The following is a 19,696-nucleotide window of genomic DNA, read 5'->3' as shown; positions in this document are numbered from 1 at the left end:
TTCAGTGGCATCTAACATTTCTGTTGTAATTTTTGCACTGAACATTCATTAATTCAACAGTAAAACAATGGAACAATCATGGAGTAAAAAGGGAAAAGTTTTGTTTTGATTTTCTTTGTATAATCAGTGTAAAAATAATCCTCTGGGCAGACACACTAGGCACTAACATATCTTCAACTAGCTCCAAGGATCTGGATTAAATATGTAAACTAAATGATGTATCAACTAATATGTATCACTAAATGCAGGTATCACCACAAAAAAACAGAAACTCTCTATAAAAATAAAGAGAATTCAGTTTACAAAAAGATCACCCTCTGCTTTTTAATAGCTAGTTGCTCATGCTGCTTTAGCCTGAAATATTATTATATTTTTCAGAACATTACACTGAGTTCAGTGGCTGCTTTATCATAAGCATTCTAACTCATTCCAGCATGTGTGGCTAGAATAGCACGATACAAATCAAACTTGCATTCTCACCCATACTCCTTAAATTCTCCTAAACTATACTGCTGTCTTGAAAAAGTACAATGCATGGGATAAATTCAACAAACTCTGCACTGTTCATCACTAACAGCACACAGGAATAACCTGAAAAGCTTAGATATATGAAAAAAGTCACACATATGAATGGGCACATCTCAGAGAGGTTTACCCTGAACAGTCACATCAAAAAAGACATCAAATCCTAGTCAAGAGAAAAATCTACATGTCCTTGCAACAAATGCATCTGTTGCCCAGATCCGTTTTCCAGTTCCACTGTCCAGAAGGATGAGCTGTGCTTGCCTACCTGCTGGTCTGTATGTCAGCCTCTTGGCCTCTGTTCTTCTTGAAGGCCACAGATATCAACACCCCACGTAAAGCACGGCTGGTGGGAGATCTGCTGTCCTCAACTCATGATCAGTGGCCCAAGTAGGATGCATACAGAAACGAGCTATGGCAGGTGGCTTAGAGAACAAGTTCACACACACACCAGGCAGAAATCTGGCCTTTCTAGAGACCTGGGGGATCCCAGTATCCACTCCTCCTGTGGAATGTGTTTAGTAGGAACGAACTGAGGAATTTTCAAAACTGCTCCTTTAAACAAAAGCTGATCAATTGGCATGCACCAGGTTTGGTGGTGTCATAGTCTCAGGTTGAACAGCTGAGCCCTGACAAACAAAAAGACATAAGAAAGCATTTCTGTAGTTGGATGTATGTTTTCTTCTGATTGTAACATGCTAGCTCCTGAATACCATAGCATACACAGAGCACCTGAAAACAGTTCTGCTATGTGCATTTTACACATTTTTATTTTAGTTATCTGAGAAGAAGTTTAAGTTTAGAAGTTAAAATTCATTAGACTTACAAGCTCATTTATCTATGCAGAAAAGGATCAGCAATTGGAAAATAAGCAAGAACTATTTTCAGTCATCAAAGTGAGAGAGACTAATATAAAGGAGGGAAGAGAATATTTGTATTTTGTTTTAATATGTCATTTTTAATATAATAGCTCCTTCAATAAGAAGCTTAAATGTTTTAACATTCTAAACTGTATCTTCTCTGAATTACATTATACTAACATTTATTCCCTCAACCATTTTCATTGAAACAGAAACCTGGTAAATAAACACTCAATTTCAGTAACTTAAAGTAAAAATGGAGCTGTACCTTTGCCTTCAACCTCTGTCCATCTCCGCTGTGCCCAGGACTATTTTCATTTGCCAGTGATTCCTTAAGCTATAAATGCACAGTAAGAGACACAATTGGCTGCATGACCGAAATGGCTCTCCGGAAGGAGGATGCAAAATCTGAACTGTCACCTCCAACTTTGTTTCTCAGTGACACCAAGGCAGGGTTCCACAAATAGCTGGGGAGTTATATTAAGAGGCTGTGTGATGTCCTGCCAGGGTCTTTACTAGGCCTCCAGAGCACAAAGGTTATACACTATTTATTTATAGAGGAGGACGATACTGTACAAACCATATGCGGTTTTAGTAAGCTTCAACTTCTAACCTAAATGCTTCTGTCATTTTGTGGAATAATGATTGTACACTACATTTTCAGAAATGGTATTAGAGTACACCTGTGACTGAAAGGTGTCCTCTTTAGCTAGTGTATGGTTTTGATTCATAAAAACCCATCAGATATACTCAAATATCTCTTATTTTGGAAAGCTTACCTTGTGCTATGGTTTAAACCAAATTTACAGATTTGTCTCTTTTATACAGTTAGACTGAGCAGTGCTGACATGAGGATTACCTCTTATTATGTGTTTGTACAGCTTAGCACAACCATGCTGCTTTTCTCTAGACATACAATGACTTTCTCCTTTGCATTTGCACAATACACTGAATAAAAATATAACCACCATACCCTTTCCAGTGGTAGCAAATGTGACTTTATCAGAGTTGGTAAGATTACTTCTCACCCCAGTCATGCCATTCAGTAACTGTGGTCTTTTGGTCAGATCACTTCTGCCTCGCCTCTGTTCTCCTGGGTCAGAGTAGGAGAGTGCTGATATTTGCTAGACAGCTGCTGTGTGGCTTAAGTATCTCCACAAAGAAAACAGAATTACTGCATATTATTGTTCAATGTCTGTCAGTAATCTTACCAAATCAATCAGTATTTTGAGTACATACAAATACAAGCTGTTCTCTAAAAACTGAACACCTATTCCCCCTTTTTAAGCTAAAGAAGGATCTAAAGTGACTTTAAGTCATGCTGTGAGCCCTGTCTTCACACATAATTAGGCTGAAAAACTATATAGCATCTTGTGCACCTCTCTCCAGATGCTGTTTTTAACGCTACCAATTTTCAAACTTTACAAAGCCTTTAATAAAGCATTACAAGAAAAGCTGAATATCACTCCCAAGTGTAAGAAAAACACTCCATTTTAACCTGCCTGAAAAGCAGGATACAGCCTCAAGAAAAGAAATGGTCAGAATTACATAAGTATTCTGGATTAAGATACCTGTTGTATCTGTACAGAGCTTGAGTACACGTGAGAGATAAGTGCTCATCAGAAGATCTATAAAGTCACAGGTTTTACAAGTTTGTATTTTAGATTTTTTGCTTAGGTTGCATTTATTTTGATAATAAAGAACATTCTGCCAATTCAACTTAGAAATAAACTGAATTCCTACAGTATTTGAAAAAAATACAGCTATTAGTGATCTTCCTTATTACACAAGTCTGGCAATTTCTGGCCCATGCCAATACCACAGTCATGCTTTTTGTGGTATCTTTTTACATCTTGATGTTTTGTTTTTTGTTTTTTTTTAAATGATTTCCATCTTTCATTGCCAGCAATGTACTGTTTATGGCATTTTTTTACACCTTCTCTCTTATTTCTTTTTTCCTTTCCATCCTTATGATGGCATTTTATTCTTTCTGAGGTGTTTCTTTTCCCTTTCTTGCCTGCCTTCTGAAAAAATACTAACAAAAAAAAGAAACAAAACCAGAAACCCGTATTGTTTAAAATACAGGATTAATACTGAGCATCCATATTCACTTCCTGCACTGAAACAACTTTTGTTACTTAAGGAAATTTAGCTGCAAGCAGATTTTCCAGTGCTAGAAGTCCACTGCTGACATCAGATCATGAAGAGAGCTCAGCACCCACCAATTCTAGCTTCAGTTCTTAGATTCAGATAGAGCCAATAGTGCAGAGTATTTCTTAAAGTTCAGTCTTTTGTTCTACTGTCTAAATAGGATTTTAAAATTTTTGACACTCTGGTCCTTATCTCTCAGTGCCTCACTGTGTCATGTGAAAATACATATTAAAAAGTATTCTCCCAACCTTTATCATTGCATAAAGGGAATTTAGGATATATATGATCAAATATTGAACTACACATAGTTTGAGAGTCAACCCAGAACTCTACTATATCTCATTTAAGAGCACCATTCTTATAAAACATAATGTCACACATTTTATTTAGTTTAATAATTTGCCAAAAAGAAGATTCGACATTTAAGTTAAGTTTCAGTGGACTAAAACTTTCAAAGTCTGTTTGCATTAAAAAACCTCAGAATGAAAGCTAGTAAAGAGGAACTCCCACAGGCAACCAAACATAATAGTCTTTCAGTGTCACACTTTTATAAGTATGTCTGGCTGGTTGTTTGGTTTTGCATAAGAAATCTTAGCAGTCTGCCAAGCTGCATGTGTAAACAGTAATTTTAATACTTTGCTCTTCACACTGCTTTCCATTTGAGGCTCTTTATGTCTTTTAAAAGCACAGCAAGTAGAAGCACTTTTTATTTTAGATGCTACAGAAGATGCTACAAAGGGGTAACTGTCTCAGAAAAAGAGCAGCTCAGCTAGTCACAACTTTCTCATTTTCAGCTCTGCACTATGCAGATGAACAGGACAGATGAACCTGCTCTGTTTTCTCATCCCATAACCCAAGAGCTTGTCGATGGACAGAGACACAAGGAACTCTTACTATATTATACAAGTTTCATCCCAAAAAGCTTAAGGACAGTCTAATCTTAAACATGGCTTGTGACTTTTGGCAACATCCTAATTTATCCACCAAACTGCTCTACCAGGAAAGAAAGCATACCCACAGAAATATTACACAAGAAATACTGACAACTTAACAGTCTTCTGGAACTTTGTCTCTTTAAGTACTATTTGAGCATTTGTTAACACATTCCAGACAGATCTTGTGTCTCAATATGTAACAGACCAATGACTCCTGACCTTGCTATATTTTTTAATGCCAGGGTTTTTTAATGCACCTTTCCTCTTCGATTCTCCCTTCTCACTCCCGGTCAGATCTCATCGGTTGAAGAGCTGTAAATTACTGAACTTAGTGATCTCAGTGAGATTCCAGTTGTTTAGGAGGAAGGAATGAAGGAAATCTAATACATATCAAATGACAGCAAAGTCTGAAGTATATGATGTTTATCAAGCAAGTTGGCAGATGTGATTTTAACATATGTGTTCCAGCACAATTACATTTTATAAATACAAAATACCTCAAGAATAAGATGCAAACAATGTAAACTACCCTAGCACATACTTAGTCTGAAACATGGTAGTAGAGTTAAGTATGCTTAAATGCTTCCTTAAACTAGCATCTATCATGAGATTTTCTGCTGTTACTAAACATGCCCATGCTTAGATATGGGCATAACATTTATGACATAAATTCCCTTGGAATGCAGACCTTTTAGGTTGGTAGTTACCTCATTTACAAGGCTACCCTATCCTAGACTACTAAATTATGTTGATCTACCCCACTAAGCTAACATCTTCCCAGAATTACTCACATTTCAAAATATAATCTCAATAATCCTTTACCAGCTCCGTTGTCAGATTCTATAATGCATTCTTTCATCTACAACTAGGAGGAGGAAGTTCCAAAGCAAACAAACACGCAGTGGTTCTTCATAACACGTGTTAAGGGACTCCTACAAAATAATGTAGATACTCAAAGTTTACAGGGCTCAGAGGAGAGCATATGAGTTTACAGAATAGAAATCCACTATGGTTACTAAATACAAAGAAACTATGCCTGGCTGAATAGATCTCTAGAATGGCTGAACATCGCAGGATAATTCAGCAGAAATATGATACATAATTTACTTGTTCTTACTCACTTCCTTAGGCATTCTGTTTTGGCTAGAGCTGAGGACAGGTGACAGTTGGAAGGGGGTACAGCCCACCTCTCTGCTGGATGAGTCCCGGGACTCAGTCCGTGGGCTCAGATCTTCCATCCCTTCCTCAGGAGATACTGTAATGTGAGCAGCACTTTGCTCCCTGCTGTGAGGAAGTAGTCAGGAACAGGTCAACAAAATGTAAAATACTAAAGATTAAAGTTGATCATTCCTGTTTTAGTCTGTTGGCCAAATTTGAGCAAAAAATCTTTCAGTATTTTCTAATTCTCTTCTTTCAGAAGAAAAACCACCATTATGTTTTTCAGTAATTTCACCCAAAACTGACTCCACATGAAGTTTTAGAATAATGCATTGTTATGGTTTTTTTCACTGTCATAATAAAAAAATAAAATGTTGATGGCATTCAAAAAAATCAAAACTGCTTTGCTGACCAGCAATCTATACACCTCATAATATTTTTAGTGAAGACATCAACCAGAAATGATTGAATCTGTGAGGATCACTCTTCTGTTTCTTTCAAATTCCTCCTATCAGAAGTAGAAGCAAGGAGAAATTCCAGAAAAGTTTTCCTCATAAGTCTTCCAACTGATTCTGCAAATTCAGCTGAATAACAGATTTCTGTGCACTTCTCTGACCAGATCCTCCTAATGATTCCTAACATGGTATGAGAATAAAATTAGAAAAGAGGTGGGGTGGACACAATTCAAGGAATGAAGAAACTTGACATATCTGTAGATATCATTTAATACTTTGCAAGCAGCCAAGTATTTATTTTCATCTTGTAGGTGGAAATTCTAAGATGCTGAATCTTGAAATGGATTATAATTGTGTCGACTGAAATTTCATTCAACAAGACTTGGCAATCAATTCCAGCACTTATCATCCATAAGAAATTATTTAGTTTCAGAATAACACAAAGGACACAGTTACTTGGAAACATGGAAGCATGCTTTCAGTCTCCAGAATGGAAGGCAAATTTTAACATTTTAAGAAATCTACAACATTGTTTAGATTGAAGGCAATAATTCTGCTTCCTCTAAGAAACGAAGTAGTTTCCTTAAAATGCTGAGAATTGCCTTTCATTACCCAAATTGAAAACCTGTTTATGTAGTTTTAGCTTGGTGGGATTACCATCAAGGTGCACAGATCCCACATACTGCTCAAGGTTCAGGGTCATCCTCAGTGTCTTTTTTTGTTTGTTTGTTTTTTAAGTACAATGCGAGAAAAATCAAGCCACTCTGAGGTTTGGAAGCCAGCCCATCTTTATATCATTTTTCATATTCATTTTCCTGTGGATTAAATCAATCTTCCCACTATCCATAAGAGACTACTGGGATCTTTCCTGTGAAACCCCTTCTTTTCCTCTACTGTACTTCCCCACGATGATCTCATTCTCCACTCATATATCTTCACATTCCATCTGTAGGCTGATAACTCATCAGTTTACCCCTTCTTTCATGTCTTGTCTCATTTCATCTCATCCCAGCTCATGTCTCTTCTCTGGTGTTTAGTTGTCAGTTATATTATAACCCAAGCTTAATACACATCTTAAATTCTCTTCCTTCCGCACGTAAAATTTATTGTTTAATATATGATACCAAGGTCCAACTTCTGCCCCACAGAAAAAGGGGAAACAAAACCATTTATCTTCTTGAACATTAGGAAGAAAAGCAAACTTTTAGACCACAAGTTCTGGAACTTGCAACATGAAGGCAGTCAGTTAATTTTTTTTTTCCTTCTTCCCCAGCATCCTCATCATATTTGGATTTTACAACTGATATTTAAGAAATGTTGTTACTTTTGCTTTGCTCGAGCCTGGGCTGCATGACAGGTACAAAGATGTCATTTTGAAATCCAAACATCATCGTCAACAGCAACCAGACATTACTGTCACCATTCAACACTGAATCAATTTTAAAAAAATAGCCAATACTCCAGCACTTTTTGAAACCATCACCCTGGTTACAAGATGTAGCAAATAGGAATGAAAGACCTGGCTTACACAATTAACTGGAATAATCTTGCATCACGTCCTGTATTAATACTTCTTTTACTAATACTTCCTACACTCCATATAGTGTCTTGGAATGAGATATACTAGGGCTTTAACAATGAAGCTTTCCACTCTGGAAAGTTCCACTTAAAATGCCATCATCTTCTAGAAATACTGTGTTAATAAACTGATAGAACTACTCCTCTGAAAACTAAAATGAATAAAAATTTCTTGAATATAACAACGCTCGTGAGTAGCTATATTATAACTGCAACTTATGTAGAAAATAGGATACTGGGACACTGTTAGAAGTAAAAAAAAGTTTTGCAGTTAAGTTTTATGTGCAATTTTTTCCTCAAAGAAGGAAAAAAAATTCCTTTCTAAAGTAGCTTGTTACTCACTGTTATCCAAATGACATATAGTTTGAGATTTCTAAAAGGAAAATCTGACTTTTAGATTTTTCTTATTCTGAGGGAATCAGATGTACTAAAATGATCACAATGTGATATTCAACGTCAAGTTTATTTTCCCCATGATTATGAGTTTTTGAACTAAGTAAGGTCTGTAATTCACATCCAAAATACAGGATATTTGATTTGACCACCAATTTTTCTCCTTTGGCTACAAAACTATTTCTTAATTTCAGGTTACAGAATATTCTCAGATACTATTCTTCCTATCTATTGTGAACAGAATTTGGATAAGGCTCATTTGTCCTGTCTTACAGCATGAACTCTTCTCAATGAAACGTGTAACTGAGTAGTTAAACACCTTAAAAGTTAAAATGATTTAGATACAATTAATCTTTCTTATAGGAAAATAACATCACTCCTGAAAGTTGAAGAGAAAAATTTTCCAATTCTACATTGCCAGCTTCTGACAGCAGATACCTGTTCTTTTCTTCTGGCTCCAAAATCATATTTTGGGGATATTTCTGAAGGCCAGTGATCTGGCTCAAGGTCCAGAAACACTGGGAAGAAAACCAGGATTTTTTGTTGCTACCACTGCATTTTAAATGATGCTACTAGCAACTGTGTGCTTTGAAAGACCAAAAATCAAACCAAACCAAACCAAAAAAAAAAACCAAGCAGCCAGTAAAGAAAAAATAGATAAATGAGAATGCTACACTATCATTCACTGATCTCACCTCTTACATCTGTACTATGTGTAGCAAAATCAGGTGCTTCAATTCTGCATGCAAAGCATCTGAGGTTCAGTCAGATGAAGTAAACTGTACAATGTCAAACCAGCAGTTTAATAGCAAAATTCAAGAGAGTAATCAATATACTGTCTACCAACACACTGCCAAAACCACTGGAATGCACAAATAATAAAACATAAATTTGAATAATATCTGAAAGCTGGTAGTGTATAGTTTAGGAAGAAAATATATAGAGTGACTTTGTTGTTTACTTGTATTTACTTTTCAGACAGTCGTATATGGTATAACATTTAACAAGGGTGATTTTGTGCATAATGCAAAATACAGCTGTCAATATAGGCCCTTTGGAGGTACCTGTGCTTCTGCTGGTGTATATATATATTTATTTTTTAGCTTAAAATATGTGATTATGAACAACAGTTTGCAATGTTTGTTTTATAATCATTTAATTATTATAATGAGATAAAGTAAGACTGTAATGATTATAATACTAAAACATTTTCTTAGAATGCACATTGTATTGACGCATTCTGCAAACACTCTTACCTTTATGCTTGTTAGCAATCCAATTTGCTTCACTAAATTAATCAGTTATAAATAAATAAAAAATGTAAAAACAGTCAGTATCACTACACTATTATTGTAATACAAAAATGTATGTGATTACATGCTGTTAAGTCATTAGTTTTCACATCTAAGGCAGACTTGTCATCACTTGCTCACAAGAAGCTTTGAAAAACAATCACACAATCTTTCTCCTTGTTTCAGTGAAGTACAGACTAAACAGACACCTATATAATTTTCCCTTTACATCAGTAAAAGAAAGATCTATTTTCCTAAATCTATAAATCTACAACCTTGCTCTAAACCATCCTTGCTATCCAACTAAAAGTCCAGTTTCTACAGTGGAAGAACTGCAAATGCCAAACTTTTTTTCAACTGTGTTTAAGATGTTCATACTATTTAAATCTTAACAAAATCTTTGGAGTACACAAGACCTTCTCTCACCTCTAAGCACTCAAGTTTCACTCTCATGGTAGCCTCACCTCTGGCTTACTCAGATCCCAGGATGTAATTCAGTTCTCCTGAATCAATGGGAGTTTGACAGTGCCTTCTTCAGATGTTGCCTTTTCACTTTTCTCCAGTGGAAGTCAGGAAAGAGCCAACTTTATCCTCAGCTCCTTAGATAGCTGTGAGTGCTCTGGGTAGTAATAAGGTAAAATCTGACTTAGCTAACAGGTAAGACAGAATATCCAGCAGCCTGGATATATATTGAACTTTAAGCTGCAACTCCTACACAGTACCTGTTCAATCACAGCTTCATCTGTTAATTGCAGTTTTAATGATTCTTGTGACTTTTTCATTTATTTTATGTTGTTTTATCACCTTTTGTGAGTTAATACAAATATTTACCTCAAGCCTGTAAGGTACTCTGCAGTTTACATCATGCAACAACTACTGGTATACATAATGAAATCAAATACCTGAACAACTTGCAGATCAGTCTCTAGTGTCTTCTTCTTGTTTCTTGAGTTCATTTTGCCAGGCTACTACATCATCTTTTTCCAGGCAGCCTGAGACAGATAAAGTGTAACAGCAGAAGAAAAAGCTGAGTACAAATTTCGTTAGAAAATGCAGAATAAACACACCAAAAGCCAAAACATCATAAAATAAACATTTAAGTACTGTTACCCCCTACAGCCTGTTTTACTGATAAATATGACATATCATGCAGAGCAGATAAACAAGAAACAGTAAACAAGCCATGTAATTTCATAGAAGATGATGGGAAATATTTCCACTGTTCCTTTAAGCAGTGGTTTTGAAGTTTTTGAACTGAGCTGCACTCAAGACTATTGACAGTGCTTGATGCATTGCTCAATTTAGATATTCTCTGCCCCCTCCATCATTCTCATTTTTTTTAGTTGAACCAGAAAAGCACATTAGCTCAAGTGTAATGTCTCCCTTATCATATACAGACACCTCACTGCCTTAAGACTGATGACCCAGAGTATATACACACAAGAGCAAAATTACTCTTGAAACCTAATGAAAACTTTCCCCTATTCAGGAACTGGGAGATTCAGAAACCATTTGCAGCATGCTAAGGCATCTGCCATACATACCAGCATAAACTTGCTCTGAGTAGACTGCTCTGCCAGTTCATACAAGCAGAGAATTTGGTCAATGCATGTGTAACAAACCACCTCTGTGAAATATCTTTATCAGAGTAAACACCAGAGATAGTCCTTTTCTCTCCAGGACACTGAGAAGTCTTTTTTTTGAAAGCATCAGATCACTGATATTACCATAAAGATCAATCACTACACACTCAAATACTGGAATTTCAAATAGATCTGGATAAAAATTAACTACATAGAGTTATTGCTGACATGGCCTACTCAATTTTAGATTCACATTCATCTGAAAAAAATAGCAGTCCACGTGATCTGAGTATTAAAATCCCTTATATCCTATCTACTACAAGTACATAATTTAAATATATATATATATAGATAGATAGTGTAAATTGCAACTAGTAGCTGTGTATAATACTTAGTTTTTCAATCACTGAAGGCAAGCTGCCTTATCAACTAGCACTGCAAGGGGCCTAACAAGCATACGTGTAACTCCCTACCAACTGCTGCTGCTGCAGGTCTCTGCCTCACCTGGTTACAGCAGATTGCAGACCAAAGTCTGAGGTGCTCAAAGGTCTCACAGCAGCATGCAGGTCTCATTCAAATCCAGTTCCAGTAGCAAATGACTAACGTGTTAGATCTCGGTTTGAATCACTTCTATCTGCTTAGTTTTGTCTTAACGGTAACATCAGAATCTGCACAGGGTTCTAAAATACATCTACTGTGCAGGTAAAGGACTCCTGATACAAGTATTCTTTCATTAATACTGGTAAGTTTTAATCTCTCATGAATAGTGATTCAAGCTTTTTCAAAACTTGGGGCTCTATGATTTTAGGAGATGTCATCTTCCGTAACAACAATTAATGAAGATTTTGGAGCCCTCTGAGGACTCCTGAGGCTGACCATCCAAAATCACTAATTATTTTCCAATCTGAAGGCTAGACACCTCAGTGAAAAGTTCTGGAGCGGACACTATTTGGAAGAGATCAGATGATTTACACATCAATTACATCCCACAGAGTTCAAAACCACATCCTTTCCTGGTAGCCAAATTCGGCCATTAGCAACAAGTACATAATCTCAATAAAGTAAACTGTAGGGCTAGAGCAGTAAAGGATAGATAATGAAAACTCTCTGCACTGAGTAACTGCAGGGAGTCTCAACTGAAGATCTAATAATTGGTCTTATCTCTATCAAGGTGCAACAGAATAAGCTGATAAGTGCAAGAATGTCTGACAAGGCCCTAGGGCTCTTTACAGCTTGCAGTGAAGCTTCATTATTGTGAAGAATTTTAAGGATCATCTCATATGGAGAGAACAAGAGGAATTTCTTTTTCCTGCCATTCTGTTGATGTGGATATATGCAAGGTGCACTTACGTAGATAAGACACGCTTCTCCCTTCATACAAGCCACAATAATGCTGAAGTTTCACTGTTGGGTTCTCCTTTACATGTCTTCTCAGGCATGCAAGCAGTAGGTGAATGAAGAATGGCCCCTGGTTGAGCTGAAGGTCTGCTGTCTCGTGGTGCAGGAGCCCAAAGGAGAACTCACTTCAAAGAGAGAACTCCTCGAAGTTCCTACATTTCCATCTGCTCTGACCAAGTCTTATTCAGGACACATTCATATATTCCTGCAAGTGTTTAGATTAAGAGATTTATTGGTGCTTATAAAGATCACAATAGTAGCTAACACTTCACCTTTCAAATTGAAGGAAACATTTTGCACAGTGGGAAAAGAAATGGTCCTTCTTTCCCTAAGCTTTAACATAAGCTGAATACTACAGGTAGGAATGCAGGCACATACTTTGTGTCTTTCTGTGTATGATGCCTAAGTGTCTGAGCATCAGCTTTATGAAACTCTTCCTCCAAAACCACAGCAGTTTCTCTCTGAAGTACGCAAATGATATGGTGCCATGACAAACAGAAGTCCATTTTGCACCACTATTATCAAAAGATCCTTGTCTTCCAAAAGAGTTTCAGCGCATTTAGTTTGCAAACAGTTGTGCTCTGTTCTGATCCAGACCTTCATAAGATACTTTGCTTTTTAATAAAAATGGCAGGGAGACTGCCACAGAAGAACCAGAGCAGTAAAACTGTGGGACTTAAACTGGCCACACCTGAATAACAGCTCAGTTAGCTTATGGTGAGATGAAGCTACCACATCATCTGTTACCTATTCAAAGCATCAGTTCCTTTAGGGTAAGCTACAATCAAGGTATACGAAGACATTTAAACAAGCAGGCTGTAGCTGACTGAAACCACACTCCACAAGGCCACAGAGTGGAGACTACTTTGAGATGGCCGTACAATATAAAGGATGCATTAAGATCATGTTTATGTTTTGCCATGAGTTCAGGCACGTTGAACTCACAGCCCATGGGCCACATGCAGCCCAGCACAGCTCACAGTGCAGCCTGCTCCCTGCCCAGCACCATCACTGTAGCAGCTCTTCCCCACCAAGCCAAACATCAGGGCACAATGAACCCTATCTGGACTGAAACCAGGGCATGGGGGGCAATGCAGAGCGAGCTCAAATTATGGCAAATGAGTTGCTGCACTTTGATACACGGCTGAACACAGTCCTGTGAACAGTAAAAAAATCCAAAGTAGTGCTTTTCATTTTGATAAAAAAAACTGAGGTTTCAAGATTGCTGGAAAAAAATCATCCATTTTTAAATTTGCAACTCCATTTTCATTCAACATAAATACATTATTTGTGAATTTTCAGAAGGAATGCATAAAGTTGCAATTAAAAACTGGATCATGTCTCTTTACCAGACTTTTATACAATCTCTCTTACCAGAGAGAAACATCCCTCACTACACTGTTACACCTTATTCATGCCATCACTTTTTGACAGTATGTATACATTTGTGAACAAAAGTTTTGAAGGATGAAGCATGGGAAGAGTAAAATCTCATTAAAAATCTCTACTGAACACCTTGAGAACTAACTAAGAATTATAGCCACTGCCATTGAAAGAAACTGATGCATTGGTTTCACATAACCAAGGTCAAATATCCCTCTAGTTTTATGTTTTTATTTCTCTCTTTTTTTATATGTTTTAATAAAAAACATTAAAGAATAAAATGTTTTGTTATTTTTGATATACATTAACCATAGGCTGCTGCTCTGAAAGTAATGCCTCCTCTTTTATTATACTGGCCCACAACATTGGAGACAGATGTTGGTGTATGGCAGCAGAGGTTGGCCCATCCTGACAATATTCTATTACATTTTGTTGCCGTGTGACAGATGGCAGCAGAGGGGCCATCTGACAAAATGGCATCTGAAACAAAGGTGTGAAAATGAATTCCTTCACACAGAAGAAAATGGTACCCACTGACATTCATTGATGCTTGCTGAACATTTGTGGAGACCAAACAGTGGATGTGAGCACAGTGAGGTGGTAGGTAGTGCATTTCAGCAGTGACAACAGTAGGTAACCTCCACTAGAACAGAATTTTACAAGCACGGCGTTCAAGCTCTTGTTCATCACTGGCAAAAATGCATAACTAATCATGGTAACTATGTTGAAAAGTAATGTTTTGTAGCTGAGAACTTGCTCAATCACAGTTATTGTGCTCTTTCTAACTGTTGATGTATCCATGAAAATAAAGAGGAGGCATTACTTTTGGAGTAACCTAAGTAAATCCTTTGTACTTACATATAATTCCTCTTCACTCAGGGCCACACTTGCAGCCCAGGCAAGGCAAAAGGCTGGATACTCATGTAGAATCTAGTTCAGAAAATAACAGTAAGCTTTGTTCATGAGGATTATATATCTCTACAGGTAAAATGTACTTCATTGTCCTTCTATTTTAGTTCTACTTTAACTGCTTCTTCCTTCTCTGTCAATGTTTTGCTGAACAAGCAGGACAAATGCTTTAGCACTGAATCTCAACTGCAATATCCTATGAGGCAATTAAGCAAGCTTTCCACAAATAGCAATTCTTGATTTACAGGTCATCTGTTCAGTTATTTGGAGGAATAGGAATGTTTCAGAAAATCCTTCATATAGCTGTTTTCAAACCAACTATAGCATGGGTTTCTTGTAGAGTTAAAACATATTGACTGTAGCTGGGTCAAGTGAATGGTTATGCCACATGGTATTGCTTTCAAGTTTATTGATGCTCTCACACAGTTCTAAGCCTTTTTTTTGTGTGTGTGTTTTCTGATAGAGACGAAAGAGACAGCGTTGGAAGAGATGCTAATGGGAGGTTTGGGTTACCCTACAACTTCCTTTCTCAAGCTGATGACAGATTTTATCATTCTTACTTTGTGATTAAGTTGTATTAGTTGAGACTATAGTCAAAACTTTGAAGTCTAACTTAAATCACCCCAATATCAACCAACAAAGCAAAATGAGAGCTGCATTTAAACAACCTACAAGAAATTATTACTGGCAGGCCATAGCACACAGACAAACATGAATGTCTTAGTGTCATGTCTTGTAAAAACACAGCCTCTAGCACAAACCTAGTAGCTTTCAAAACCCAACAGTTGCACGGTACCACTTTCATTGATCCTGGATGAGGAAATCCACATGAAATAACATTTAAATTGAAAATCTGACCCATAAAGTCAGATGACTCCAGAGATCTGCTCTCTGCCAAATGCAACTTGTCCAAGTCTGCCATCATTCGTCCCATCTGTCCTTCCAGTTACATGGTACCAAAAACTTTGTGCCAATAAACCACATAGGAGCTTGCTTCAGGAAGAGCTCCAGCACTGCATGCAGAGAGGGCAGATGGGGTTTGCAGCATGCCACAGCATGACCATCCTGGGCAAACCATAGCATACAGAACAGACTGAAATGTAGCCAATGGTCTCCAATCCGTAAAGTGGACTAACGGCACTGTCCTGTCTCACACAGCTCTTTAAGCCCTCGACATGAGGAAGGCTGTGAAAAACTCACATGCTACAGGAACAACAATCAGAAGATACAAGCAGTCTTCATTTCTGCTGAATGCAAATAGCATTACCCTTTGGAAAAGACAAACTTACCATTTAGAACCTTAACAAAGGATTACGACCTGACTGGAGACCTTCAAGTTAGAAGATGTACCTTACAATAACCCAATTCATCCAATAAGCACACACAGTTCAGTGAGCCTGTTTATATTAAATCCATATTGCTATCTTTATTTCCATGTTTGAGATGGCCACAGAGAAAGCAAGCTAGCAAAAATCACTCAAATCACAAATCACTTAGCCGCATAAAATGTCTGTGTTGCTCCGGCATGCTCCACCAAGAAATTAGTTCACAATGTTTTGCCTTGAAGGTTACATTTGTTGCTCACAAGCACGGAAAGCAGAGCTAAGGACAAAACATCTGTATTCTAAATCCAGCAGTCTGAGGCATGGAATAAGAACGTTCATCCTGTCCTAAGAAATAGTGTGAAAGACTGTCCAAAGTAAATAAATAATTTGTAAAATGTTACGCAAAGCATATTTTTCACTTAAACATTTCTCTCTTAATCCTTTAAGGACTAGAATATCATTAGTCTAATTCAAGACTACGTGCTATACTTCCTCCTTCCCCTCAGAACAAGGCCTTACCAATCAACGTGCATTCGTTTTGCAAATCAGCCTCTGTGAGTGGCTTGCTTTCCTCTGCAGCTGTACGCTAGCTTCACGGCAGAGCTGAAGTCAGCTGCTCTAATGCTTGCCACTAAAACATAGACTGTCAATCACTTGCACTACTCACGAGAATTAGCACAACACAAGTCTAATTAGAAACTAAACACTGTATTATCTGCAATGATTTGGAGATGGAGTAAACTGATGCATGTTTTAGGAACCTTTCTTGCTGCACAGTAGTTCATGATAACACCCACCTCACAGCTCATTAGCAAATCAAAATATTACACTGTATAAATACTACTTTGCTCTTTCACGTTTTACAGAAGCCCTGGGTCTCAGAAGCTGCCATTACAGCGTATATGTGATTTAGCTCTATTGGAACATTATAGGAAATGGAAAGCAGCCCAGACCGTCCAAAAACAGCAAAATGGCAGCCAATATACTGTATACTTTGGTTCTCTCTCTATAGAAGTAGTCCCAACCAGCCTCAAGACATTTTAAACTGAAATACATATTGGCAGAACACAAAGAAACTATATACTGTATGACGCTGCACATGAATTCTCAGTACTTCTGCACTGAATTTATTTCTTTCTCTTGATCTTTTGTGCAGAAAACAACGTAACCCACTATAAATCTAGAGAACACTAACACAAGCTTCAAGTAAAAATACAAAAGCAAGGAGGAAGAAACCAAGCAAAGAACCGAAGTCAAAGATGCAAATGTTTAACAGCAAAAAAAAAAAAAAACAGACATGAAAGGATACACAGCTGTTTTTCTGCATGGTTTCTCAAAATGGGAATTGGAGAGCACAAATGTAGACCATGTTCTCACTTGTAGTTGAGATAAACATTTACAAGCTATTCATTTTAAACAGGAAGACATAACATCAGGACACGACCTTTAATTTTACTGAGGCTGCGAAGGCAAACAACCACAGCTCTGCTGCAATGCAGTTAACATCCAGGAAGAGATGCATAGTATTCCTTGCTTTGTTATTACAGGTGTAGTTGATTTTATATTCAACGAGGAAGGTGCAATTTTATGGCTGTATGGAAAAATCTTTAAAATGCTTGCGGGTGGATGTCTAATGATGCCAGACCGGTGTTGTAAAACATAACACAAAGATAAAGTATTGAAGAAATTGTCTATGTGCCAATGAACAAGCATCTAGGTAAATAATCCTAAACCATACATGCATATATTTGGTGTCATTACACTGTTATTACAGATGTGTACCTTTCTTTTGTTGGCTTAAAAGATTGCAATTCTGATGCTTTATGATTAGCCTTCTAGCTGGAAGCTGACAGAATTTGAAAGATACTAACAAAAGATAGCAGAAGATTAATTTACAAAGAAAACGTGTGCATTTTGAAAAGTCATAATCTACTTGTAGCTTAAAAGATGAAACAAATTTCTAGCTTGTATAACATTACCTACATACAAATCTAAGCAGGCTTTTTTTTTTTATTTAATGTAGGAAATAAACACAGAAGACATCTCTTCATGTTAATGAACAATATATATTTATGGCATTTTCTTATAAAAACGAAAGTAGGCAAAAAGCTAGGTGATGAGTTATGGGGTACTCTTGTACCCCAACTTACCAGTGAGACTTATAGGAAAGGCTGAATGATTTGAAACTTTAGTAAGGCATGTTGGCTTACTAAAGTTCTTAAGTGTTAACTTCAGTTCTCCAATATTGGTGTTTTCAGAGTTACTAGTCATTTCTAAACTCTGGATAGGATAAAACTATTTCCCAATCTATAACTGGCTTCTCATCATTAAGGACCTTAAATAGAACGTCTGATTTAGCTTACTTTTACTTTCCATCAGGAGAGAAACGAGGATCCCTTCAAGATCTTTATTTCAGGCTTCGAACATTTAATTCCACTCCAGGTTGCAAGAGCACACTAAAGCTTTGGAACAAGCAATTGCAAAAGCTTGAGAAGTCTTTTTAAAGAAGTACTAAACCCAAAGATGGCTTAGACACATGAACTAACTATACTGAAGAAAAAGGGACTTCCACAATATTTAATAACCTGATAAAATGCTGAAGCTTTATTTTCTGTAAGAAAAATACACAGAACTATTTGAGGTTCTAGAATTCTTACATAGGCCAATAGTACAGAAAATTACTTTTACCTGAAAGTCTTCCCATTCTAATATACTTCTACTGACATTTATTTTTCCTCAATAATAAAATGTGCAAAATCAACATTACTTGTAACTCTAGCAAGTATTTGAACACTGAAAATGAGATTGGCTAAAACTCCAGGTTCTACAGTATGCATCAACTCAATGAAAATAAAAATTATCTAGATAAAAATGCATACAGCCGTTTTGCACATGATTTCTGAGCACACTGCAGATTGCAAAGATATCTAGGCATAGTATTATACATTTCTACAGGTCTTCAAGTAAAATTGTGAGAGTACTCAAAAAACATGACTGAGATCTTTCAGAAGCTAGCAGTGTACTGAGTGGTGGTGAAACCAAGGCACAGAGAGATGTGAAGGAAGCCTATGGAAGAGCTGGGAGCCACTCAATCCTACTTATTTAACCACAAAATCAGCTTCCTTGTTCAAAGACAAGCATGGGAGGTATTTCAGAAACATCTTCTGCCTCACTGCTTGGGAGGAAAATAGTTTAAAATCTTATGACGAGAAGAACACATCCAGATGTTACTAGGTTTCATTAACCATCTAATCCTCAAGCACCTTGTCAAGTTTTAGGAACACGTTTAAGAGTACTTGGACCACAACTAATTGAAAGCTTGGATTCAGATTTCTAATTCCAAATAAAACTCAGTTTTATATAATTGCAGGCAGGCTAAATATCCATTGAATTCCAAATGAGGGTCTGAGATAACTGAAATAAACAAGGCTGATATATCCCAGAATCATAGAAGAATTGAGGTTGGGTTGGATAAGGCCTTTGGAAATCATCCAGTCCAACCATATGAATATTTGAACACAGCACATTTCTTTGACCCAAATCTATTAAGGGACAAAACTAAATGAAAGAATCCCAATTTAAAGCAGCACTTGAGTGCTGGAAATCTAACTGTAATAATTATCACAGCACATATAGTTGGTGTTTATTTATGATTACAAATTCAGGAAAAAGGAGGAAAAAATGATTTTGGGAAATACACAAGTCACTGAACTTGTCTAACTTCAGTTAGAATGGTCCTGGATGGTATTTTTAT

At 36.9% G+C, this 19,696-nt stretch overlaps 1 long non-coding RNA gene across 16 annotated transcripts in view; it reads right to left on the bottom strand.

Moving 5' to 3' along the window:
* Positions 1 to 19,696, bottom strand: part of LOC116231459 (uncharacterized) — a 142,379-nt gene that overhangs the window by 63,862 nt on the left and 58,821 nt on the right. For 15 of the 16 annotated variants that reach the window (XR_016469665.1, XR_016469670.1, XR_016469669.1 and 12 more), the window contains 3 exons: positions 14,567 to 14,638; positions 12,278 to 12,530; positions 10,247 to 10,336 (listed from right to left, as the gene is read on the bottom strand). This is a non-coding gene — a long non-coding RNA (uncharacterized LOC116231459). Of the gene's footprint in view, positions 1 to 9,808; positions 9,964 to 10,246; positions 10,337 to 12,277; positions 12,531 to 14,566; positions 14,639 to 19,696 lie in introns of all 16 variants that reach the window. The other variant, XR_016469673.1, reaches the window with a different exon arrangement.

This window comes from Phasianus colchicus, chromosome 1, assembly GCF_987193195.1.
Source record: "Phasianus colchicus chromosome 1, bPhaCol1.hap1.1, whole genome shotgun sequence".
NCBI classification, from domain to species: Eukaryota; Metazoa; Chordata; class Aves; order Galliformes; family Phasianidae; genus Phasianus; species Phasianus colchicus.
The sequence above is the reverse complement of the archived record's forward strand: the minus strand, read 5'-3'. Positions and strand labels throughout refer to the sequence as shown.